At 36.9% G+C, this 27,895-nt stretch overlaps 1 long non-coding RNA gene across 1 annotated transcript; it reads left to right on the top strand.

Annotated features, from left to right (window-relative positions):
• Positions 1 to 662: 662 nt before the first annotated feature.
• On the top strand, positions 663 to 27,153 carry LOC148255908 (uncharacterized). The gene is made up of 3 exons (XR_015819018.1): positions 663 to 822; positions 1,037 to 1,211; positions 26,796 to 27,153. It is a non-coding gene; the product is annotated as an uncharacterized LOC148255908 (long non-coding RNA).
• Positions 27,154 to 27,895: the final 742 nt, after the last annotated feature.

Here is a 27,895-nt window from a genome sequence, read left to right as displayed (position 1 = left end):
AATTTCAAAAACTAGCGCTTTCTGTATTCAAAAAGTCAAGATACATCAACATATGACGTGTCTGGGGCCCTATTAGAGATGCCATGTGGTGGACACAGAAATAAACTTGTTCGCGTGGAAGCTACACAAACGACAGAAAATATGCAAATCGGATGACCCAGACATCATGTACTACCCCAAATCTTAGTACTTTAACGTATGGTCAAAACTCTATTAATTTGGGCCTAATGACCATTTTAAATTTCTATCGGTAATTAATTTCCCTATATTTTAAATTATTAATATTTTTATATTTTAATTTTTATCATGTCTTATTTTATTAAATTTGTTATTTATTTATTTAAAATATTTAAATTTGATTTTATCTTTAATTTATAATTATGAATTTTTAAAAAGATAAAAATAAAATAAAATAAGAAATAAAAAAGAAAAAATAATAAAGAAAAGAAAGAAAAGAAAGGAAAACCAAAAAGATGAGAAGATCTTCCCTATACCTGCTCCCATGCTTCCCCCATGCCTTGCAGGTCCCCCAGTCACCCACTCTTCACCCACCTCTCAACCACCCACTTGGATGTTTGCCATGTGGCACACATCTAAGCTTCCTCCATGCCTATTTAAAGGCTCTTTTTTCCTCATTTTTCCACATTTTATTTCTTCTTCCATTTTCACTTCCTAGGGAGATATTTTAGAGTGAGAAAGAGAAAAGTTTAGAGAGAAAAAGAAGTAAGAAAGAAGGAGAAAAAATAGGAGTATAAGGAGGTTGATGAAGGAGTGTTATGAGTTCTTTTCTCCCCTTCCAAAAGACTAATCGATTCAGTTTCGGTTAGTAATTTTTTAGTATTTTCATCTACATTTCTAAGTGCTATTTTTAGTAAATTAATTTGTCAAAATTGGAGATTTATGGAATAGAATTCTATGCTTGATTTGGTGATTAATTTTTGAATATATGAGACCTTATTTATGATGAATGCATTATAATGATGATTTGGGATACATGTGGGATTGACTCTTTATTCTATCTTTGGTAATGGTAAAGAGGGTTGTTCTAAGGAGCTCCGGCTTCAAAAAATATCCCGATGGTCAACTTCGTGTTTAATGGGCATTTGACCGAATATGTTGTTGAACCCCCATCAAGTTTTGGATGCAAAATAGCTCTGGATATGTGATAGATCTAAAGATGTGATGGTCATAAATGGATACTGAATATGATGGTAAGGAAATTCTTTGATATTTATTCTTATATTTCTAAGAGCCATTTTTAGTTAAATTAATTTGGAATATCTATGATTTTGATGCATGGACTTATGTGCTTGTTTGGTGACTAGTTGCTTAAATATAATTATGTAAGGTATGACACATGATAGTTGCCATTTGATTATGATGCATGAACTTCTACAAGATTGATGTTGTTTATGTAAATGTGAGATATGGTATTATTAAACATAAAGGTTTGATGCATAAGTCTCTACGGTGATTGATAATCATTTAGCCATAGAAATATTGAGCATAATGCATGAAAACATGATAATTGGTAAATCGCATTCATGTTTGGCCCTTCGCTTTACCTTGGTAATGGCGAAGAGAGTTATTCTAATGGGCCTTGACTCAAGACAATGACCCAAAGGTCAAGTTTGGGTAAAATGGGCCTTTAGGCCGAATACGTGAAATTAACCTTCAGGCTGGATATGAGCCTTCAGGCCAGATATGAGCCTTCGGCCCAGATAAGTTGCAGAATCCTTATTAGGTTTGGAAATGGTTACATTGAACATGTAATATGCATACGAAAAGAATATAAAATTTGTTGTGAACATGGAATAAATAAGTGAAAGAATAGAAAATCTATTTGTTTCTTATCTCTAAGGGATTTTTGTTTCTCCCTCATTTGAATAAATAATGGTGAACCACTCATTGTGATGATCGACGTTCCCTCTAATGAGAGTGGATATGCGTTAGGTACATATAGGGCCACAGTGGTGAAGAACGGTTGTGGTCATAGTTTAGATAGAAAAACGATAATGGCCCAAGAATGGGTCGGTGATTCATAGTGGTAGTCGGGGATCCCTTTTGCCTTCAGTGGATATATGTTGTAACGACTTCACACGAAGGTTGGTAAAAGACTTAATAAAAAATACATATGGTTAAAGATATTATTTAAAACTCTATGATGATTTGTATGATGGTTCTTCTGTTTATTAAGTATGCTGCTCGTACTAGTTAAATCTCTATGATGATTTGTACGATGGTTCTTCTGTTTACTGAGTATGCTACTTGTATTTGTTGAAGCTCTATAATTATTTATATGATGGTTCTTGTATTTACTGAGTATATTGTTTGTTTGATTTCTACTGGATATTTGATATGTTCGGGTATGTCGAATATGATACAATATGCTTGGTTAGACATTGAATAATGATGCTCTTAGCTTGGTTATGCAATTATTTCACCTGATTTCGTAATTGTCCTTCATCTAAAAAACAGAGGACAACCACTGCTTAGTGGCATTGATCATCTCCATGTTGTTTCCAACTAATAGTATGTTATCAACGTATAAGAAGAGAAACATAACCCCTCCCATTGTTTTCTTGACATACACACAATGTTCTTCATGTACCCTAGACAAGCCACACGAAGTAATGGCTTCATGGAATTTAAAATACCATTTTCTGGAAGACTGCTTGAGACCATATATGGATCTTTCAAGATGACAAACTTAGTTTTCTTGACCTTTTGAGACAAATCCAATAGGTTGATCCATATATATTTCTTCCTCAAGTGACCATTGAGTAAAACAGTTTTAACATCCGTTTAAAATAATTCGAAGTCCAAATGGGCAATTAGGGCTAGAAGGAGGTGAATAGAGGCAAATCTCACCATAGGAGAAAAAGTCTCTTCATAGTCTATACCCTCAATTTGGGTAAAACCTTTCGCCATTAGTTGGGCCTTAAACTTTTCAATTGATCCATCTGCTCCATGTTTTATCTTCAAAACCCACTTGTTTCCAATTGATTTACATCGAGATAGGAAATCAACTAGTTCCCAAACCTTATTTCTCATCATTAAGTCCATCTCATCCCTCATGGCATCAATCCATTCTTTACTGTTTAGAGAATTCATAACCTCCTTAAAGCAGGAGGGTTGTAATACACAGACCCAGAATTTGCTCAGGGATTAATTTCAACATAAAAAAATGTATAAAAACCTATTTCTGAAATTAATAAATTTTAATTTAATATGGAATGAAAAAATAGGTTGAGGATGAAATTGAAAATACTTTTTTTAAAAAAGGTGAAAATTTAGGTTCGGATGGTGTTTTTGAAAGAAAAATTAGAAATTGAGGGTCAAAATATAATTAAAAAAATTTTGTCACGTAGGACCGCCCAGTCAGCAGCCACAACGAACCAAAGTATGCCGCATGGCAAGGTTTACTGACTCGGTGCCACGCGGGAGACCACACTGGCAATTCCCGTGCCCCTCAATCAGACAGTCCGGAAGTGTTCCTGCGTGCGTGGATGGTTCGGATCCGTTCCCTCCTCAGGCGCAATCAGACGGTCGCGATCAAATGCAATGAACGGTCCAGATTCGCTCTTTAAACATGATCGGACGATTGCAATTAAATACGATGAATAGTCCAGATTCGTTTCCTTTTTAAGCGCGATCGGACAGTTGAGATCAAATGCGATGAACGGTCTAGATTAACACGAGACGGGTATAAATATCTCGCATCACACCGAACCTAAACCCTAGCCGGTAGCCTCCCACAAGAGAAAAAGAACCAGTCGTAAGAGAAAGGAGTCGACCGCCAACCACTGACGCGCTTGAGCCACCTCTGACTGCCAAAAAACATAAAAATTCTCCTACTTGCTCAGAATTTGATTCTGAGCACCCCCATGGCAAAATCGGAGCAAAAGGAACAGTAAGTGAGCTGAAAACTGTAGGCAATGCCCGGCGGCGCCGTTGCGGGCAAAATCTGCAACCGCCTCCGATGAGCCCCTTCTCGTTTCCTGTTTCGTGCGATTTTTTCATTGTTGTGTTCACTGTTATGTTTTCTACAGGTTAATCAAAGAAAAATGCCCACCCGCGAATGTGAGTCGGCAGAGCCACCGCACCGGAAGATCCTGCCACTTGTAGGTTTATGTTTTTTTTTTGGCCAACCGAGACCCCGTAATGTGTTTTCTTGCAGGAATAGGTATAAAACCGGTCAAAACCGACCAAAACAGGCCAAAAAGGCCAGACTGAGGCAAATCACTACCGTGGGCAGTGGTGCTGTCGCTAGAGTGCGATGGTACCACCGTGCTAGAATCTCGAAATTAGCTAAAAAAGAATTTTTAACACCAATTTAGGATTTTTGAGGTATTTTTAGGTACGTGAAGTGTGTTTTAATCTCCGTAGAAAAATTCAATAAACCAAGGGACTACTAGTAGGCACAGTAAAAAGTTCGGTGTTTCGGACACTATTTGAGTAAGAATCTCTCACTTTATTCTCTGTTATGGAATTGAAGCTTAATAATCGATAATATGGTATTTTGTGTAATTTAGAGAACCTTGAGAATAATTATAGGTTACAAATATGGTCAGAACTATTTAGTTATTTATTTTTTCTTTTTAACTGATTGTTGAATTTACAGTTTTAAATACATGATGATATACAAGAATAGTAAATTGATTCAATTATGCTTCCTTGATATATAGTGCTTGTATTGCATGATTTACGGTTGATTTGTGAAATTGAAAATTAATATGCAAACGAAAAATTATTTGGTCATATAAATTAATGAATGATAATCTTATTGGATATCTTAGGAGATAGTGGACGGACCGGGTACATAGAAAACTCTACCGTAAATGTTGCCTCATACCAGATGGGGTATCGAGAAATAATATTTTTGGTGCTCATACCGGATGGGGTATAGGAACGGCCCGATTCCCCTTCATACCGGACGGAGTAGTGAGGGATGGTATTTTTGGCGCTTATACTGGAGGGGGTATGACGATGGCTGATTAATTGGCAATGTGGGATATTGGTTCACGCATAGTGGAACATTCTTATGGACCCCCAGGGGTACAAGTAAATAAATAAAAAAAAAAGTTGTTGTTCTTACTCACTTGAGTATGAGATTAGAATGTTATTTAAGTTATTGTCTTTATAGTTTGATTTTAGAAATCTCACAATGGTAAATATATGCAATAAATGATTTTCCTTATGATAAATGAATTTACTTAAATTAAGAGCTCTATTTATGATTTTTACTCAAAAGCTAGTGAAGGTCGTCTAAAAATATTCAACATATTGCCTTTTATTTATTTATTTGATTTTTATTTATTCTTTTAGAATAGTCATTCCCGTATTCCTATTGGGCATTCTAAATTATTATATAAGGAATCTAAATCTTGAACTCTATTATTTCGCTTTCTCACTTAATTTATGACTTTATTTCCTTTTAAGTTCCAGGCCTTTACAGTTGGTATCAGAGCCGCGTTCCTCAAAACTATTCCTTACACAAGGACCTAAAATAACACCAAAAAATGAATTATCACTCAACCATTCTTTGTGAAATGCAGATACATATAGATGAGGAGAGGAAGACCTCCACTAAACTGAGCAGCCCGAAAGGGTTCGCTTCGAGAGGATGTTGATTGACTATTTGAAATGCTGGAGAGACTTATCATTGCCCAACAAGCCCGGGAGGAAAGGAGGGAGCTACTTGACCCTCCCCCACTACCATAGTTTGAGCCACCCCTGCAGCGGGAGGATACTGAGCCACCTCGGTACAATCTTACTCCTCCACAGTACCATCTTGCACCACCACAGTATAGTCTGGTGTTCCAACCGCATTACCTGACACTATCACAGTACAATATAGTACCTCCACTGTATCATCCAGTACCACCACAGGGTCATCCTGTCCCTCCCCAGCACAATCCAGTCCCTCTCCCACAGGACTCAGTTCTACCCATGATAGACCCAGGCTACATTAAGAGGTATAAAAAACTAAACTCATCTACTTTTGTAGGGGTATCCTCTTTTGAAGAGACCGAGTACTAGTTAGCTGAGACAGAGAATACTTTCACGACTCTTGGGGTGGTTTTCGAATAAAGAGTTATACTCGCCACCTATATGTTGGTGGGAGAGGCAAGTAATTGGTGGCAACTCAAGTAGGCAATCCTGCCTGTTCCAGTCACTTGGGAATAGTTCTTAATGGCCTTCAATACAGAGTATCTCTGACATATGAAAAAAATAGAGTTTGCACACCTGGTCCAGGGTGATACGAATGTATCAGAGTATGCTCGAAAGTTCCTAGATTTGGGTCGGTATTCCCCTGATAGCATGATGGATGAAGGCATAAAGGCAAAAAAGTTTGAGTGGGGCCTCCATCTTGAGGTTAACAGCAACTGTATGTGTTCAAGCTCAGTACCTATTCAGCTGTTCTAGCCAAGGTACAACTAGTAGAAAGGAACCTTTGCATTTTTTCTCCAGCAGTAGGGAACCTCAGGCCCCTAGTTTTACACCGCAGACCAGCACCCACTGCACCTGTTCAGCAGAACAAGAGATCTAGACTAGTGACTTAGGCTCCTCCTCATATTCTGGCAACAGGACGCAATAGGACTTGCCAGCACTGTGGCAAGGATCATGGGGACCGACCCTGCTATTGACTCAACAATACTTGTCGTATATATGGGAGTGTCTAACATTACGCGAGAGAGTGCCCAAGAAATCAGAACCAGGCCAAACCTCCTATCTAGGACAGAGCTTACAACCTCACTCAGTAAGATGTAGCAGCCAACCCAGACATGATACAGGGTTTGTACACTATCTGTAATCATCTTGCACATGTTTTAATTGATACTGGTACCTCACATTCATTTGTCTCACATAATTTTACACCAAACTTGAATGTATTACCTGAAAGACTTGATTCTGTGTTATTTGTGTCTACTCCTAGGAGTAGAGCACTACTAGTAGAGGTTATATATAGAGACTGTATCATAGATATATAAGGTTAAAAATTGAGTGTGGACCTAATAGAGATTGACACGGGGGACATTGATGTAATACTAAGAATAAACTGGCTATCAATGTATCATGCCATCGTAGATTATTTTCACAAGAAACTTGTATTCAACCCTCCTAATGAAGAGTCATTTACAAATTAATAAAATTTTTGAAACATTATTCTCTCATGACAATTTTCCTATTACCAAGTGCTTTAACTCGACTGTTTTCTCTAACTAGGCAAACTTAAAAAAGAAATTTGCATTCGAGAAATTCTAGTAGTTTGAGACTTCCCGGATGTGTTTTCTGATAAACTACCTAGACTGACAGTGGACAGAGAAGTTGAATTCACCATAGATTTTCAGCCAAGTACCCAGCCTATCTTGGTTGCCCCTTACCACATGAGTCATGTTGAAATGGAAGAGATGAGGAAACAGATTAATGAATTATAGGATAGTGGGTTCATCCAACATAGTGTGTCTCCTTAGGGCGCTGGAGTCATATTTGTAAGGAAAGATGATGGGACATTAAGGTTATGTATTGACTACAGGTGACTGAATAGGATCACGATCAAGAACAAGTACCATGTCCCCAGGATTGATGACCTTTTTGATGTTGCAAGGTACCCAAGTCTTCTCCAAAATAGACATGCGTTCAAGTTACCATCAGGTCAAGATCAAGACAGAAGGCATTCCCAAAACAGCTTTCCAAACTAGGTACGGACACTATGAGTTCCTGGTCATGCTACTTGGACTAACTAACGCACTAGCCATCTTTATAGATTTGATGAACATGGTTTTTAGATAATTCCTGGATTAGTTTGTCATTGTATTTATCAATGATGTCCTGGTCTATTCCAAAAGCAGAGAGGAACATGCTTACCATCTTACTCAGATTTTGCAGGTTCTTAGAGAAAAAAAGTTGTATGCAAAGTTAAGTAAGTGTGGGTTTTGGGTTGAGAAGACTACATTCCTAAGGCACATCATATTAAGGGATGGAGTGTTAGTGAACCCCGAAAAAGTTGAGGTAGTGCTCATTTGTGAGAAATTGACCTCGATCAAAGAGATTCGTAGCTTTCTGGGGATGGTAGGTAATAACCACAAGTTTATGAAAAGATTTTCGAGTCTAACTGCTCCTTTGACTCGGCTCACAAAGAAGAACGTCAAGTTTGAGTGGAATGAGAATTGTGAAAGGGGCTTTTTAGAACTAAATAAGTGGTTGACTACTGTACCTGTGTTGGCCTTACCGAGTGGGACAGGTGGATATACAGTTTATAGTGATACCTCCTACCTAGGATTGGGTTGTGTTATGATATAGCATGAGAAGGTGCCTATGGGTTTAGGCAGTTGAAGAGTCATGAGAAAAATTACCCTACCCATGGCTTAGAACTTGCTACGATTATCCACGCCTTGAAGACTTAGCGCCATTACTTGTATGGAGAGACTTTTCAGATCTATACCGACCATAAGAGCTTGAAACACATATTCACTCAAAAAGATATCAACATACATCAGAGACGATTGATAGAACTCCTCAAGGACTATGATTGCAATATTTTGTATCACCCAGACAAGGGCAACGTGGTAGCCGACGCACTCAGCAGAAAAAATGCAGGTATGTTAACTCACATAATGGTTTTAGAATGTAGGGTAATAGGGGGCCGCATAACATATACGAATTTAGGACCTGAAGAGAGTTACATATTTAGCCCACCTAACTGTTCAACCTGAGTTGATCCAGAGAATAAAAAAAGCGCAATTCGTCGATGCCACCTTAGTAGCTCTCAGGAAAGATACAGAATAGGGAGTAAATTCAGAATTCCAAGTATCTGCTGATGGGTTACTCAGATTTTAGGACAGAGTGTTTCATATGACAGTGAACTGAAAAGGGATATCATGACAAAGGCTCATAGTTCAAACTTTGTCATGCATCCCAGAAGCACTAAGGTGTATCAAAGTATGCGACTCGATTTTGGTGAAACATGATGAAAAGAGAGGTGGTTGACATTATTTCTAAGTGTCTAGTGTGTCAGCAGGTCAAGGCAGAGCATCAACGCTCAGGCGGACTACTTTAGCCATTATCGATTCTAGAGTGGAAGTGGGAACACATCACAATAGATTTCTTGACAGGATTGCCTAAGGCACGCTCAAGACATGATGCTATTTGGGTAATTATTAACCGGCTCACTAAGTCTTCTCACTTCTTAGCCATCAAGATGATCGACTCATTGGACATGCTAGTAAGAATGTATATTCGGGAGATAGTCAGGTTATATAGAGTGCCAGTGACTGTAGGATCCGACATGGAAGTCAGGTTACATGGAGTGCCAGTGACAGTAGGATTCGACAGGGACCTCAAGTTCACTTCTCGGTTCTGATCTAGTTTTTAGTAAGTCATGGGAATGAAACTGTCTCTTAGTACCGCATTCCACCCTAAGACCGATGGACAATAAAAAAGAATGATCCGCATACTGGAGGATATGGTATGAGCTTATGTTCTTGACTTCGAGGGCCATTGGGATGATTATTTATCCTTAATAGAGTTCGCCTACAATAATAGCTACTAAGCAAGTATTGGCATGGCTCCGTACGATGCGTTATATGGCCGACCATGTAGATCACCGATCTGTTGGGAAGAGGTGAATGATAAAAAATTGTTCGGCCCAGATCTTGTGGATGAGACTACAGTAAAAATAGTTAAGATCAGAAAGAACATCCGGACAGCTCAGAGCAGGCAGAAGAGTTATGTGGACACTGGGATCAGAGATTTGGAATTTGAGAAAGGTGATCGAGTGTTTCTTAAGGTCACTCCTTTCAAGGGAATTAGTGAGTTTGGAAAGAGGGATAAACTAAATTTATAGTTTATTGGGTTATTTGAAATCTTAGACAGAATTGGTACCACCGCCTACAAACTGACACTACCTCCAGAACTATCCAGAGTGCATAATGTGTTTCATGTGTCCATGCTACACAAGTACAACTCGAACTCCTCTCACATCTTGGCCCAAGAGCCCCTTTCACTCCAGGAGGATCTTCCTATGAGGAGGTACCGGTGGGCATTGTAGACTGAAAGAGCAAAGTACTCCGTAACAAAAAAATTTCTTTCGGTAAGGTCCTATGGGAGAATCACACACAGAGATAGGCCACATGGGAGCTAGAATCATACTTTAGAATCTAGTATCCCCAACTGTTTGATTGAGTAAGAGAGAGACAAATTTGAGGGACCAAATTTCTTTTTTGGGGGGAGGGAATTGTAATACCCAGACTCGAAATTTGGCCTGGGATTAATTTCAACATAAAAAAATGTATAAAAACCTAATTTTGAAATTATAAATTTTAATTTAATGTAGAATTATGAAAAAACTAGGTTGAGGATAAAATTAAAAATAATTTTGGAAAAAAGTGGTGAAAATTTGGGTCCGGATAGTGTTTCTGAAAGAAAAATAAAAAACTGGAGGTCAAAATAAAATTAAAAAAAATTTTACCACGTTGGACCGCCCAGTTAGCAGCTCTGACAAACCAGAGCGCACCGCGTAGCAAGGTTCCCTAGCTTGTTGGCACGCGGTATGCTACATTGGTGATTCACGTACCCCATGATCTAATGGCCTGGAAGTGTTCCCGCACGCGTGGACAATATGGAATTGTTCCCTCCTCAAGCACGATCAGACGATCCCGATCAAACACGACGAACGGTTCAGATTCATTCTCTCTTTAAACATGATCAAACGGTCGTGATTAAATGTGATGAATAGTCCAGATTCGTTCCCTCTTTAAATGTGATCGGACGATCACGATTAAATGCGATGAACGGTCTAAATTCGTTCTTTTTTAAATGCGATTAGACGGTCAAGATCAAACACGATGAGCGATCCAGATTAATGCGAGACGGGTATAAATATCTCGTATCACACCGAACCCAAACCCTAGCCGCCAGCCTCCCACTGGAGAAGAAGAACTAGTCACCGGAGAAAGGAGCTGACCACCGATCGCCGCCGCGCTAGAGCCACCTCCGACCGCCAAAAAGGTAAAAATTCTTCTATTTACTCGAAATTTGATTCTGAGCACCCCTATGGCCAAATTGGAGCAAAAAGAATGGTGGGTGAGCCGAAAACTGCGAACAAGACCAGCAACTGCCTCTGATGAGCCCCTTCCCATTTCCTATTTCGTGCAATTTTTTCACCGTTGTATTCATCGTTATATTTTCTACAGGTTAACAAAAGAAAAATGGCCAATTGCAAGGTGAGTCAGCAGAGCTGCCACATTGAAAATTCTTGCCACCGATAGGTTTCTATTTTTTGATTTTTTAGACCAACCGAGGCCCCCTAACGTGTTTGCTCGCAGGGATAAGTATAAAATCGAAAAAAACTGGTCAAAAATGGCCAGGACAAGGCAAACCACTGTCGCAGGTGGATATGCCGTAGCCAGAGCACGGTGGTGCCGCCGTACTGGAATTTTGAAATTGGCCGAAAAAAGATTTTTAACACTGATTTTGAATTTTTGGGCTATTTTTAGGTACGTAAAACATGTTTTAATCTTTGTAAAAAAATTCAAGAAACCCAGGGATTACCAGTAAAAGTAGTAGAAAGTTCAGTGTTTCAAACATTAATTTGAGTAAGAATCCCTTACCTTATTCACTGTTATGGAATTGAAGCTTAATAATCGATAATATGGTACTTTGTGTAATTTAGAGAACTTTGAGAATAATTACAGGTTATTAATGGAGTCGAAACTGGTTAGTTATTTATTTGTCCTGTTTAAATGATTTTTGAATTTACAACTTTAAATACATGATTATTTACTGAAATGGTTAATTGATTCAATTGTTCTTCCTTGATATATACTGCATGTCTTGCATGATTTACGGTTGATTTGTGAAATTAAAAATTAATATGCAAATGAAAAATTATTTGGTAATGTAAATTAATGAATGGTAGTCTTACTGGATATCTTGGGAGATGGTGGACAGATCGGGTATATAGAAAATCCTACCGTGAATGTTACCTCACACCATATGGGGTATCGAGCAATGGTATTTTTAGCACTCATACCGGACGGGGTATGGAGACGACTTGATTCACCCTCATACCGGACGAGGTAGTGAGGGATGGTATTTTTGGCGCTCATACCGGACGGAGTATGGGGACGGTCGATTAGTTGGCAATGTTGGATATTGGTTCACGTGTAGTGGGACATCCTTATGGACCCCCAGAAAGACCAGTAAACAAATAAAAAGAGAAAGTTGTTGTTCTTGCTCACTTAAATATGATATTAGAATGTTATTTGAGTTAGTGCCTCTATAGGTCGATTTTAGAAATCTCGCAACAGTAAATATATGCAATAAATGGTTTTCTTTATGATAAATGAATTTATTTAATCAAGAGCTCCATTGGTTATTTTTATAATTTTTACCAACCTTCAGTTTTTGTATCGGTGAGTAGTGTAATATTCATAATGAGCTAGTGTACCTCACCCCTTTATTAACTGTTTCAGATCAAGAGGACCAAGAACTAAATCCCGATCAATAAGAGGATTGTGCATAGTTCGCCATTTGGACTCCCTTCAAAAGATAATGAAGGTCGTCCTAGAATGCTCAGTATATTACCTTTTGTTTATTTCTTTAATTTTCGTTTGTTCTTTTAAAAGGGTCATTCCAGTAATCCTATTGGGCATTCTAAATTATTGTGTAAGGAACGTAAACCCTAAACTCTATTATTTCGCTTCCGCACTTAATTTATGACTTTATTTCCTTTTAAGTTCCGGTCCTTTACAAAGGTTCCTCAATTTCTAAAGGAGTGCATGGAAAAATTTCTCATGTGATTTGGAAATACTGTCGAAGAATTTTTTCACGTTCACTCCTTCGGATTATAGGACCTTCATCACCTGCCTGACTAGATGACAAATATCTCCTATCGTCCCTTAGTGTGGGATTTGGAAATTGAAGAATAACCTCATGTTCTAAATTCGGATCTTGAGGACTAACCTATTTTTTAGTGGATTATCATTTATAGGAAAGTTTCCACCATCTAAAATAGTAGGATCACTCCCACTATCTCTTTTACTTGGTGGAATATTACTATATTTGGTGACTTGGTAGGTTCTCAATACCTCCCTCTCATTAATAGATAGTTGCATGTCCTCCTATAATTCATACAGTAAAAGATTCCTTTTTATTTCACCAATGCTTGGGAATTCATTCTCAAGAAAATCAACATTGTGGGAGTTTATTTCGGTCATGCCACCATTTGGGTGTTCTCCGAACATTACATATCCTTTTAAATATTCGGGATATATGATGAACACTATCTTAGTTACTCTTTGATCTAATTTTTTCGTGCCTATGGGTTAGGTTGTGCACATAGCCTACCGACCTCCAAGGACGTAAATATCCAAAATGGGTTTCTTGTCATTCTATAACTCATATAGAGGGATGATTACACTTTTACTTGGTACATAGTTAAGGATGTAGGTTGCCGTAAGCAACACATCTGCCCAAAAATTAGTAGAGAGGTTGGCATTGCCACCATTGATCTAACCATGTATAATAATGTACAATTCCTTTGCTTTGCAACACCATTTTATTGCGGAATATGAAAAATTATAAGTTGCCTACATATACCTTTTTTCTCACAGTATTCTTTGAACATATTAGAAAGGTATTCATGACCACGATCGATTCGAAGAGTCTTTACTCTTTGAACCATTTGATTTTCTACTTCCGTTACAAAAAGTTTGAACATATCTAGTGCTTCATAGCGATTAGAAATTAGATACACATATCCATATCGTGAATAGTCATTTATAAAAGTGAGAAAGTATATGGCACTATGATGTGCTTTGATATTTAAAGGCCCACAAATATCAAAATGGATTAATTCTAAAGGACTTGATGCCCTTGAAGTCTTACCAAAAGGCTTCTTACTCATTTTACCAATTAAACATGTCTCACATTTAGGCAACTTAACCTTAGTAAGTCGATCTAAAAGACATTTTTTAGCCAGTCTACTCATTCGGTCTTGGCCAATATAGCCAAGTCTAGCATGCCACTTAACAAATTCAGAATCACAATCAAAGTGAGAAACATAAGCAAGCATAAAATAATTATATATATTATCTTCCAAGTCAAGAACAAAGAAATTGTTTCTTAAAAACCCATGACCAAATACATCACCATGATATAAAATGTCTAAAGTACCAAACTTAAAGTTAAAAGAGAAACCCAATCTCAATAAAAAAACAACTGAAAGTAAACAATATTGTACCCCAGGTGCATAGAGAGTATCATGAAGGAGTAAAGTATTTCCTCCATGTAGCTTGAGCTGGTATGTTCCAATTCCAATGACATCCTCTTCACTGTCATTGCCTAATATAATAGTTTACAAACCCACCGGGACACGATGGTAGTCCACGAATCCAACTCGACCTTGAACTGCATATTTACTTGCTCTTGTGTCTACAATCCAATTAGAAAAAGAATTAGCAACTAATGCATGGGAACAAATAAATAAATCAAGAGGCAAAATAGAGAAAGTTGCCTTCTTCGGCTCGAAATAATGACGAACGAAGTGACTTTTGTTGTTGTAGTTTTAACACTTCATACGCGCTACATTTTTCTCTCTATGGCCGTTTGTCTTATGTTGTTTGACCACACCACTTTTAGGTCCATTGGCTTGAAAAGAGTGCTGACCTTTCTTAAATTGCTTAGCACGATTAGGCTTATTTCCCTTGGGTCTAACCTAATAGGCAACAAGTGCCACATTAGAAGGATTAAGTACCTTTTGACGCTCAACTTCCTTCTCAATGTGCCTAGCAATTTAAGAGAAAGTATTAATGTGTTCACTATAAACCATCAAGAGCTTAAAATTTTTCCAACATTCAGGTTCATCTGGAAGTAAACAAATCACATTTAGAACCTGCTCCTGATCTCTTATGTCATGCCCTGCTACCTTAAGGTCATGAACTATAGCACTCATGACATGTAAGTGTTCAAGTATACTGTGCTTTGGATCCATTTCATATTTTATCCACTTTAAATCTAAGGCACAGAGCCTTTTAGCAAATATCTAGCCATAAATGACCTTAAGCTTGTCTCACATGTCTTTAGCTGTGGAACAACTCTCAAACTCTTCAATAAGATCGTTATGCATGTAATACAACATATTATAACATGTAGAACGATCCTTCTTGGACCGTTCCTGGTATGCAGTCAGATCCTCATTGTACCGATCACTACCAATATCTTTTGGCTCAAGTACAGTAGTGGTCAAAGTTTCTAAAACCTCGCACTCATTAAGAAGATATTAAATATTCCTTTGTCATATATCATAATTTGTTCCATCCAACTTCTCATTGATAGACAAATTGGTAACCATGTTATTAGTTGTTATTTCTACAAGTATATAAAAAATAGATATTAAGCACGATTTTTTATAATTAATTTATAAAAATTTCATTATTTATATCACATGTTCGAAAAGTTCGCTACACTCATAATCATCACATATGATACAAATTAGAAATATGATAATTTAATTAACATAATAAAACAAAAATTAAATAGAACATATCTATATAACCGTTTAATTTTATCAAATTAATTAGCATAAAAAAATATTACATAGATATATGTAGTTATCTCAATTTTAATAAAAGATGCGTAACTAACTAATGTACATAAATTAATTAATATATATTAGTACAGTAATGATAAAATAACATAATAAAAATATTAACATGCGGTTTAAATAATAAAATAATATGTAAATATGGAATACTATTAAAATACATGTATTGCCAACCAATTAATATGTTCAATTCCCAATCTCAACATTTAAATTTTCTTTTTTCTTTCTTAAAGAGAAAAAACAAAATTGATGAAATCATAGTCATCATCATAAGAGATAAAAGAAGAAAAAAATAAAGGAAAAAAACCTTATTTTTTTCTTTCAGGAAACGGACATATGCATACATATGTATATATGTATATATACATATATCTCTATCTCCTTTCTCTCCCCTTTTTTTCTTCTTCTTTCACGCACACACAATGCATTCTTTTTTTTTTCTTTTGGCACACAGAGTGCATCATCCTCCTAATTTTTTTAGTAATATATATATATATATACACACACATACACATACACGTATATCTTCAACATTTTTCTTTCTCTCCTAATTTGTTTATTCCTTCATGCATACATTGCATGGACACAATGTTTTTCTTTTTTTTTTCACACACCACACAGTGCATCATCCTCCTCTTTTTTTTTTTTTTTTTGCAAGCACACATAGTGCAATTCCTCTCTTTGTTTTTTTTTCTTTTTTTTTTTTCACACACCACACAGTGCATCATCCTCCTCTTTTTTTTTTTTTTTTTTGCAAGCACACATAGTGCAATTCCTCTCTTTGTTTTTTTTTCTTCCAGTTTTTGCCCATAGCTAAAACTCTAATTTTTTTTTCTTTTTAAATGCCTCTGTGGCAAAAAACCAAAATACCCAGTTTTTAGTCAGCAACCACAACCACTGCAAATGCTTGTATATATTCAGTCATCTCAATATTTATATTTAGGAGAAAAATCAGAGCAAGATAAATGCGCCACTCATGTAGTGTTTTTGTTTTTAGATTCTTAGAAAACAAAAACATACATAAAAAAACATGTTTTCTGGATTCATTATCAAAAAAATAACAAGCTTAATGCAAATAGGAGCATGATTATTGTAGGGACAGATACAAGCAATTAGACTCTGATACAAATGTTAGAAAATTAGGACTAATCTTAATGCAGAAGCAACATGATAAGATACTTGCTTTTCTTCCCACAGAGAACAATTGTTGATGTTTTTTATTTTCTCCTAAATGCTACTAGAGTTCCAAGTAATATTCACACCCCAAAACCTACGTCAGCTTATGATTTAACTTAATATGAGAGAGAGAATGGTAATATATTTTTTTTCTGAATGTTATTTGCTTTCTTAAGTGAATATAAATAAATTTTTTTCTCCCTTATATACTCATCAAGAGTTATATCTTTTTAGAAGAATGATTTCTCTCTTATAGACCTATGAAGGGTCGAGTCCTTTTACAATGGGTGTTGTGGACGTTTCTAATTTTATGCAACAATATGTATGCACACAAACATAGATAATGAACTCTTTTCTTCATTGAGTAAAATGGTTGGTTAGTTATGGTTATTTTATTTTGATTTTTATTTTTAGTCTTAAGCTCCTTTACTTTACAGGGCACTATTTTCTTGTCCAATAGGTTGAAAAAATTAAACTATTAGCAGTAAAAGTGTGACGTCTCAGTATCCGATTGGGTAATGGTGTCCAATAATAAAACATATATGAGTGTAGAAAAGAATTATGTAGCAGAAATAAATTTCATCCCTTACAAAAAATTGATGTTCATACACATATGAGGAAAAGAAGTCGACTAACAAGAATATTTATAGAGATTGTTTAAGACACTTCTACTATTACAAAATATTGTTCATCATAGTACAAAATATTCACATGCGCTCAATCATCCACTACTAGTCTGCGAACAGATCCAAACATGCTTCAAGAGATAGCTCGGGAAGCGAATCTTCACTTTTTACATCGTTTAAGGAAAATAAATTTGGGTTGATTTTCATAAAACTCAGTAAGGAAAATAATATTTAAACTATGCTACTAAAGTTTCAAATGTTGTATTTATCTTTAAGAAAAGTGGCATTTCTTCTGTAGTTTTAGTATTTACTGTCAGAAATCGCTGAAGATGCCATTATATTATTATATTTATTTAAAGAATTGTTGAAAACTTAAAAATTTTACTTATTAAAAATCATTTTTGAAATATATGCCTCAATCCATAAGCAATAAGACGAAATAGTGAGAAACATAACCAACACAGATAAAACTATGTAAAGACATGACATAATAAGATGGAACTGTAAGAAACATAACCAACACAAGGAAGATTATCTAAAACATAGAGTAACAAATAACAGTCCTAGCTATTCCAATCAGGTTACTTTGTTTAGTTTTATTGTTTACAAATCTTTGCGTGAAGATGTTTAAACCTACATCAATGGAGGGTAGAGGAGATATCCGACTACTATTGTGAATGGAAAATAATTCAATTCAATATACGGTAATTCAGTTAAAGACTATGACCATGATAGTATTTTACCATTGTGATCCCTATAATTAATCACGATCCACTCTCGTAAGAGAGAAAACCAGTACCATTCACAGGAAGTGGTTCACCGACAATCAATAATAGTCATATTCAGTTACTCATCAGTGATAATTTTCAATCCTTTATTTATTCTTAACAAATTATGGAATCACAGTTTAAATTACATTTCATAGAATTCACTTTGACCCATTGGATCCATCAGTCTTGTTCTTAAACCCTATCGATTTCTCAATTTCCCAAACTATCGAGATCCTAATCATTGAAGCCCATTAAGAAACAAATAATTGAACCGGGACCCAACAAGGGTCCACTGACCAAACTTGAACCCAAACGGGACCACCAAACAAACCTAGATCTGATAAGGGTCCATTGACTAAACCCGGGCTGACAAGGGTCCATTAATAGATCCAGCTTTATAAGGGCCCAACATACCTGACCCAGAACTGATGGGGTCAACTAATCGACCCAACCTAACAAGGGCCCACCAACCCAACCTGGACCTGGTGGGGGTCCACTAACCGACTCGGTCCAATAAGGGCACCTTAGGCGTGTTGGGATAGACCTTGACACATAATGTGTGCATATGCATGTGTGCTCAGCAAGGTAGCACGATACAGTGTGCTAGGCATGTTGTTCCTCACCTCGCGTGTATGGGCCTCTCGACGTGCTGACATGTCAGGCAAGCTGCATATGCACGCACCCATATTGACTTGTGCACACACGCACACACAGTATGTCCTTTCAGTGTGCTGACACACCTAGGGGGACCTGTGTTCCTGTGCACGGCTGCTGCACACGCACAGCAGGCCAGAGACTTGCCCTAGCACATGGGTGTGTATGTCCCTCGCGTTCGCAGTCATGGCACAACCACGAGCTGCGATCACTTTCAACACTTTGGTGCCCCAACTTTTCTTGAATCCCCTTTTCACCGTCCCATTTTATAGATTTCAATCATTCACGTCCCTTTTTAAGCATGCATTAACATACTGACATCTAGGCATATAAAACAATCAAAAATTCCATCAAACATTTTATAAAATATGATTTTAAAATATCAAACACACATATATGAACAAATAAGATACTTTCATGCATTGTCAAATTTTAAGCAACTTAAAATCCTAAAAAGCCCAATAGAAGTGTACGTAAAAATACTAGGTCCCCTATCGAAGACGGATTAAATGGTTTTCTAAGAAATGAGAGGCTTTCATGTTGAGGGAAGCGAATGGCAACTACGATCATTTGAGGGGGTGTGAAACATTTTTGTGTGGGCTAAGGGAAAAAAGCATGGTGTAAACCTTTCACGACATAGGAGGAAGAAGGCCTTTGGTGCTCTCGAATTAGTCCTCTCTCTCACACAAGTTTTTTTTTTCATTTCGAGTGAAAAAAGAGAAGAGAGAAGAAAATAAAGAATGAAGAAAAAAAGTGGAATTAAAATACCAAGGGGAGGAACCATGTGATCCGTCGAATCACATATATGAAAATGGGTTTTTGATTGGCCTAAGTGGCTAATCGGCTGGTGAGGGAAGTCATGGATACACGCAAATTGGTAGCAGCAGCCGTAGGTGGCACTGTGGCGGATAGTCTTTGACTTGGGCGAGGCATGCTGGTATTGTTTCACAGACATGCAGACATATAGTCATGCGAGCATGCGGGTGTGCAAGCATGTGGGCTTCTATTCGTAAGGCTTGTGTACCTACACGCGTACTTGCGGGCTATTTCTTGCGAGGTGTTTTTTATATGTTTCAAGTTTCTAAATAACCCTTTTTAGAATAATTTTACTACTGTAAATGTGCATGTAAACATTTTAACTATCAAAATAGAATTTAAAATTCAAAACACATGCTTCCGATATCAAATAGGTTCAATAGTGTCACATCCTCCCCTCTTTACAAAACTTTATCCTCTAAATTTAAAATTTTAAAATATTTCGAATTGTTTTTCCTATATCTCATCTTAGAGTTTTTAAGTAGCTTCTTCAGGGGAGTGATACTCCCAAATAACCTTAACCATGGGGATTGTCTTGTTTTTTAGGACATTCTTTTGCCGATCAATGTTCTCGATGGGATCTTTGCATATGACATGTCCGAACAGGTTGAGAGTCATCGATGAGGAATGATGTGAGAAGGGTCATGGTGGTATTTCTTGAGCATTGAGACATGAAATATATCATGTAGACCCATGAATTCTAGTGACAAAGCAATACAGTAAGCCACTAAGTCAACATGTTTTTGTATCTCGAAAGGTCCCACAAAATAAAAACTTAATTTTCCTCTCTTATCATAACGCATGCTTCCCTTGTATGAAAAAACGTTGAGGAAAACACTCACCACAGTAAATTCTATGTGATCATCGACATAACTCTTCTGTAGGCTTTTGAGTAGTGGTGAGATTTTTGCGGATGATAGAAATTTTATCAATCGTCTCTTGAATGGTATATATCCCTGTAAGACATCTATTCCCAGCTTCATTCCAATAAGTAGGGGATCAACATGGTCTGCCATAAAGGACTTCATAAGGAGCCATACCAATACTTTAGTGATAGCTGTTGTTGTAAGTAAATTTCACCAATGGTAAATGTCTATCCCACCTACCACTAAACTCCAATGCACAGGCTCTTAACATATCCTTCAGCATTTGAATGGTCCTTTCAGACTAACCATCAGTTTGTGGGTAGTAAACAGTGCTGAAGGATAGATTGGTGCCTAAAGATTCTTGAAAGCTGGTCCAAAATTGGGATGTGAAATGAGAGTCCTTGTCAGACACCACAGAAACTAGAATACCATGGAGTCTAGCTATCTCTTGAACATATAACCCAACCAACTTACTAACTGAATCTATGGTCTTCATTGCCAAGAATTAGACCTATTTAGTTAATCTGTCAATTATGACCCAAATTGCACTGGGTGCAAATTCAGGCTCTGGTAACCCTGTGACAAAGTCCATGGTTATATGTTCCCACTTTTATTCTGGGATGGGAAGGCATTATAGAAGACCACTAGGGGATGTTCTATCTTAACCTGTTAGCAAGTAAGACATTTGAAGACAAAGTCAACTATGTCATGCTTCATACCTAACCACTAGAATAGGGTCTTAAATTCCAATACATCTTTATGCTACTAAGATGGATTGCCAACTTAGAGGCATGAGCTTCCTTCAAAACATCCAACCTAAGTTCAGGGTCATCAGGCACCCATAATCAGTCTCGAAACCTAAAGATTCTGTCATTAAACATTTTGAAGTCAGATTGATCCCTAAATTTCAACTTCTCCTTCTGTCTCTCTACCTCATGATCCGTAAACTATGCTTCCCTGATTCTCTGGATGAGAGTAGGCTGGATGCAAATTTGGGCAAGATAGGAGCCCTCACCATAATGGTTCAATCAGAAACCTTGGATCGTCTCGAGCATCCTCCATTTTGAAACTATCATCTGGGCTAACAAGGCCAAGTTCTTCCTATTAAGAGCATAGACAACTATATTTCTTTTTACCAGGGGTGGTATAGGATATTATAGTTATAATCCTTTAGGGGGTCCATCCAATGTCTTTGCCTCGTATTGAGTTCTCTCTGGGAGAGCAAGTATTTCAAACTTTTATATAGGTATAGATCTCAAAGGTTTAACTATACATATAGTGTCACCACAGCTTGAGAGCAAAGACTATGGCTGCCAACTCAAGATCATGAGTGAGGTAGTTCTGTTCATGTGACTTCAACTACTTGGAATCAAAGCTACTACTCGACCATGCTGCATAAGCACACAACTCAAACCAATGCGAGAGGCATCATAGTAAACTTAAAAATAGCTGGTACCATCAAGAAGAATCAGTACAGGGGTAGAAGTCAGTTGACGCTTGAGTTTGAAAAAGCTTTTGTCATAGTTGAGGTCCTAATAGAAAACAACACTCCTTTATGTGAGGTAAGTCAAAGGGACAACAATGCGAAAAAAGTCTTCAATGAAACGAGGATAGTATCCTGCCAAACCCAAAAAGCTATAGACCTCAGTAACATTGATCAATTGACTCTAATAAATCACAGCCTAAACTTTTGAGGGGTCCAAAGAAATACCATTACCCGAGATAACATAACTAAGGAAGAATATCCGTTCTAATCAGAAAGAGCACTTACTAAACTTGGCATATAATTTGTATCATTTGATAGTCTTTAAAACATAAGCTGGATGGTCAGCATGTTCCTGATGGTCCTTGGAATATATAAGAATGTCATTAATGAAAAAAATAATGAAAATATTTAGTGTAGGCTTGAAAATCTGGTTCATGAGGTCCATAAACATTACATGAGTGTTGGTTAGTCTGAAAGGCATGACCCTAAATTCGAAATAACTATACCTGCAATAGAACACCATCTTATGTATATCTTCGGCTCTAAACCTCAATTGGTGATAACCCGATTTGAAATTAATATTAGAAAAGACTTATGCATCATGTAACTGGTCAAATAGGTTGTCGATGCGAGGCAAAGGATACTTGTTCTTTATTGTCACCTGATTGAGCTCCCTGTAGTCAATGCACAACTAGAGAGTCTCATCCTTCTTTTTGGTAAATAGGACCAGGGCACCCATGGTGAATTACTAGGTCTGATAAATCTCTTCTCTTGTAGTGCAATCAATCGACAATTCGATTCCCAAAGTTTTGCACGGCTCATACAGTCGGTGGCTTTAGAAATGAGTTACATCCCTGGAACTAGGTTGATGGAGAATTCAATCTCCCGCCTGGGTGGCAGACTTAGAAACTCCTCCAAAAATACGTCTGGGTAGTTACAGACAATTAGGATTGACTGCATGGCATTCTCAGAGTCCATTTACTTATGCAATAAAGAAGTTAGAAAAAAAACAAATAATTTATTCAAATTCCAACACACATGTCAAATTTAAAAGATTAAGCATTTTAATTCAAAACATCTACTTAATTACAAAATAGAAGTTTATACAAAATAAAGTTTTAAACATTTCTCCTAAAATCTTTCTTCTCAGAAGGACAGAGGGTTACAATTTTATTGTAACAATCAATAATGGCATGATAGGCTTCTAGCCAGTCCATGCCCAAAATCACATCAAAACCTAAAAAATCTAAGAGTATTAGGTCTATGGTCAACTTTCTACCCGAAATGTTTACCTTACAAGCCTTATACACTACATGAGCCTCTAAAGGTCCCCTGAAGGGTGTTTCTATGATCAAGGTTTGTCCCGGGGATTATGTTTTTACTAGTAGACACTTGGAGCTTCCACAAGACATAAAGGAATGGGTGGCACTAGTATAAATCAAAGTACGAGCTATGGAATCATGAATAGAAAGTGTACCTAAAATGATGGCCAACATCACAACAACACCAAGTTCATCGAGATGGAAGATCCTTCCTCTGGCAACGGGTCTAACAGCATCTTTAGGCTTTTGAGGACAATCCTTCATAAAATGTTGTGTACTACCATACTTGTAACATGCTTTGTTCAACTTTTAGCAGGGGCAGTTTCCATGGTTCCTGCCACAATGTTGGCATACCTGAGTAAGTTGAGAAGGGTTACTAGAGGTGGAGGCCAGGTGGAGCAACACACACTGTAGGGGTTGTTCTGGGTCGCTTATCAGTACGATCTTGATCAATCTGTCTTCTTTTCTACTGGTGTTGTATGACATTTTGGATATACCGATAACTGGCAGCAAGGAGTTCCTAGGCTAATTGAGCATTTTCTAAGATCATCATGGCCACTTTTACTGTTATAAAATATCGTTCATTAGAGTATAAAATATTCAGATCTCTCAATCATTCACTACTGGTATGCAAACCAATCCAAACACACTTCAAGAGGTAGCTCGGGGAGTGAATCTTCACTTTTTACATCATTTGAGGAAAATAGATTTGGAGTGAGTTCCATAAAACTCAGTAAGAAAAATAGTATTTAAACTACACTACTAAAGTTTCAAAGCTTACATTTATTTTTAAGAAAAATGAAGTTTCCTCTAAAGTCACAGTATTTACCATTAGAAATCATTGAAGATGCAATTATATCATTATGTTTATTTGAAGTACTGCTAAAAACTTCACATTTTTTACTACTGAAAATCATTTTTAAAGTACATGTCTTAATCAATAAGTAATAACATAAAACAGTAAGAAATATAATCAATACTGGGAAAACTGTCTAAAGACATGGCATAATAAGACGGAATAGTGAGAAATATAACCAACACAAGGAAGACTATCTAAAACATAGAGTAACAAACAACAGTCCTAGCTATTCCAATTAGGATACATGGTTTAGTTTCATTATTTACAGACCTTTACACAAAACTGTTTAGACCTATATCAACAAAGGGCAAAGGGTACCTTTACACTACCACTATAAATAGGAAACAATTAAATTCAATGTATGGTAATTTAGTTAGAGACTACGACAATGGTAGTACTTTGTTACTATAACCTTTACAATCAATCACGATTTGCTCTCGTTGAAGGGAAAACTAATACCATCATAGGAAATGGTTCACTAACAGTTAGTAACAGTCATATTCAGTCACCCCTTAGTGATAATGATCAAACAAATTTCAATCATTTCTTTATTCTTAATGAATTACAGAGTCACACTCTAAATTACATTTCATAGAATTCACTTCGACCCATTGCGTTTTTTAGTCCGCTTTTAAACTCTATCGATTTCCTAATTTTCCAAACTACCCTAATCCCAATCTTGTGGGCCCACTAAGGAACAAATAATTGAATAGGGACCCAACAGGGGTCCACTAACCAAACCTGGATCCAAATGGGGCCCACCAAATAAACTTAGACCCGATAAGGGTTCATTGGTCAAACCTAGCCCGACAAGGGTCAATTAACTGACCTGACCCAAATCCAGTGGGGTCCACTAATCGACCCAACCCAACAAAGGCCCATTAACCAAACTTAGACCCAGTGGGGGCCCACTAATAGACATCGCCCAATAAGGGCCCATAAACCTGACCCGGACCCAGTGGGCATCCACTAACTGACCTAACCCAATAAGGACCTATTAATCAAACCTGGCCCAATTAGGGGACCATAAATCGAATTAGACCATGAGGTCCCCCTCTTGGGCCGAGGTCTAATTAGGGTAACCCTCTCGGCCTTTATCCAAAAAAGCAAGGCAGAGAGCCTAACCCGCACCATTTTTCTAGCACGAGTGGCGTGCCCCGGGCATGTTGTCCCGCCACCCTAGGCATGTTGGGATAGGCCCTCACGCACAACACGTGCAAATGTGGGTACGCGCTCACTAGGAACACGATACAATTATCTGTGTATGCTCACTCCACCTTGCTCGTGCGGGCCTCTCGGTGTGCTGAGATGCCTAGTAGGTCATGTGCGCGCACGCACACATTCATACGCACACGCAGCAGGTCCCTTCAGTTACACGACTGCTGCACGCAGCAGGCCTAAGCCTTGTCCTGGCACATAGGCGTGTCAGGATAGTTTCCCTCGTGCATGTGGTTACAGCATAGCCACGAACTACAATCATTCTCATCACCTTGGTGTCCAAATCTATCTCAAATCCATTTTTCATTGTCACATTTTATAGATTTCAAACATTCATGTCCCTTTGTGAGCATGCATTAACATACTGACATATAGGCATAAAAAACAATAAAAAACTCTATCAAACATTTGATAAAATGCAATTTTAAAATATCAAAAATACATACATGAACAAATCACATACTTATATGCATTTTTAAATTTTAAATAACTTAAAATCCTAAAAATCTTAATAGAAGTGTATGAAGAAATATTAGGTCCCATACTAAAGACAGATTAAATGGTTTTTTAAAAAATGAGAGGCTTTCATATTGAGAGAAGAAAAGAACAATTGTGGTCACCCAAGGGGGTGTGAAATGTTTTTGTGCAGGCTAAGGGAAGAAAGCACAGTGGAAACCTTTCACGGCAGAGGAGGAAGAAAGCCTTTGGTGCTCTCAGGTTGGTCCTTCTCTTTCATAAGTTTTATTCTTTCCTTTCGAGTGAAAAAGGAGATGAGAGAAGAAAATGAAGAATGAAGAAGAAAAGTAGAGTTTAAGTACCAAGGGGAGGAATCATGTGATTCGTCGGATCACATGCATGAAAAATGGGTCGTTGATCGACTTATGTGATCAACCGGCTGGTTAGGGAAAGCGTGCATGCACGCCAAGTCATTGGAATTTATGAACACCTTAATAAAATGCAACACATAAAATTATACACATGCTAATGTTTGCTTTAAGGTTTTCTAAGGGAAGCAAACACTTCAAGATTTCTTAATTTTCCTTTCAAGAGAAATTTTATAAATAATGGGATTATTTTTCCTTGTATGCACTTACCAAAAGGAGATTAAGAATATTTATCATATTTGAAAATATTGTGAATATGGTAATATGAGGTATAGCATATCAAATGCACGAAGATAGTTGCTCTTTTAGTGCATATATAGATGAGAACAAAAAAAAATTTGTCTTTTCTTGGGCTATTTTTATTTAATTTTTATCCATTGAATTCTTATATTTGGCTTGGGGGTTAGTCATAATTTTAGTTTGTACCCATTCAATGTTTTATATTATTGCTAACATACCATTGTTAAGTTGCATTAATTACCTAGCTAATATACTTGTTTCTTTTTAGCGTGGCACTAGTGCAATCAACTGGTGGCACACAACATCAATTACTTGTAAAAATAGAGAAGAACAAGAATATGTAAAATATTAGCTCTTATTGAGGGTTAACCTCGTCGTGATGGAGGTTGATATGATGAGATTGACAGTTATCCAAAGATGATGCTACTCTGTGGTAAACTGTAGTAATAGCTATATTTGATCTATTTTTATCGTCCTTAAGATGTTAGACTTTGGATGTGGAGGATGGGTGATCTTTATCTTTCACTCCCTCTCTTTATATGTATATGTGTATGTATGTTTGTATGTATAAATATAGACATAGATAATGCACTTCTTCTCTATTCATTTAGCAAAATGGTTGGTTAGTTATGGTTATTTTATATTGACTTTTATTTTGAGTCTTAAGCCCCTTTATTTTGTGGGGCACTATTTTCGTATCCAATAGGTTGAAATAATTGAAGTGTTTATAGTAAAAGAGATTTTGATGCTTTAGTTTTCTAAACTATCGTCCTTATGAATGGTGTTTAAAACTTTTGAGGATATGTGCTGGAAGCTATATTTTCTTACTATTTATTTATTGGTAATACGTTTCCTTAGTCATTGAAATTTATGAAGACCTTATGTGACATCCCGATACCAACTGGGGCACCAACATCTAATAGAGTAGACATAAAGAAAAATATAAACGTAACAGCAGAACTATTCATCCCAATACAACATACAAAAACTATACACTAAGGCATTAGGTTATTTATGCTTTATATACAAATCGAAAAGGATAACCTATACAAATATACTAGCCTCTAAAGTGTTTAGACAAGATATACAAGTCCACTACCAAACTAAGCCTCCTGGGAGGAAACTAGGCAGGGTCCTTAAGAACTCATCAGAATCTGCGTTTGTGGGGGGTTGGAATTGGTTGAGCTCTAATACTTGGAAAGATAGGCAATATTAAAGGCACACAAACATGCTTTGAAAGCATTTTCTTAATGCAGATCTAAAGAAAATAATAATAAAAAGAGTAATCATTAAACGATGATGTTATACTATTAAATTTACAGAATAATAATTTATTGTTCAATAGCTCTCAATATCATATGCCATGTG

The sequence above is a fragment of the Carica papaya genome, chromosome 5, assembly GCF_054855325.1.
Source record: "Carica papaya isolate Zhongbai chromosome 5, ASM5485532v1, whole genome shotgun sequence".
Classification (NCBI taxonomy): Eukaryota; Viridiplantae; Streptophyta; class Magnoliopsida; order Brassicales; family Caricaceae; genus Carica; species Carica papaya.
Note: the sequence above shows the minus strand (reverse complement) of the source record. Positions and strands in the feature narration are given on the sequence as shown.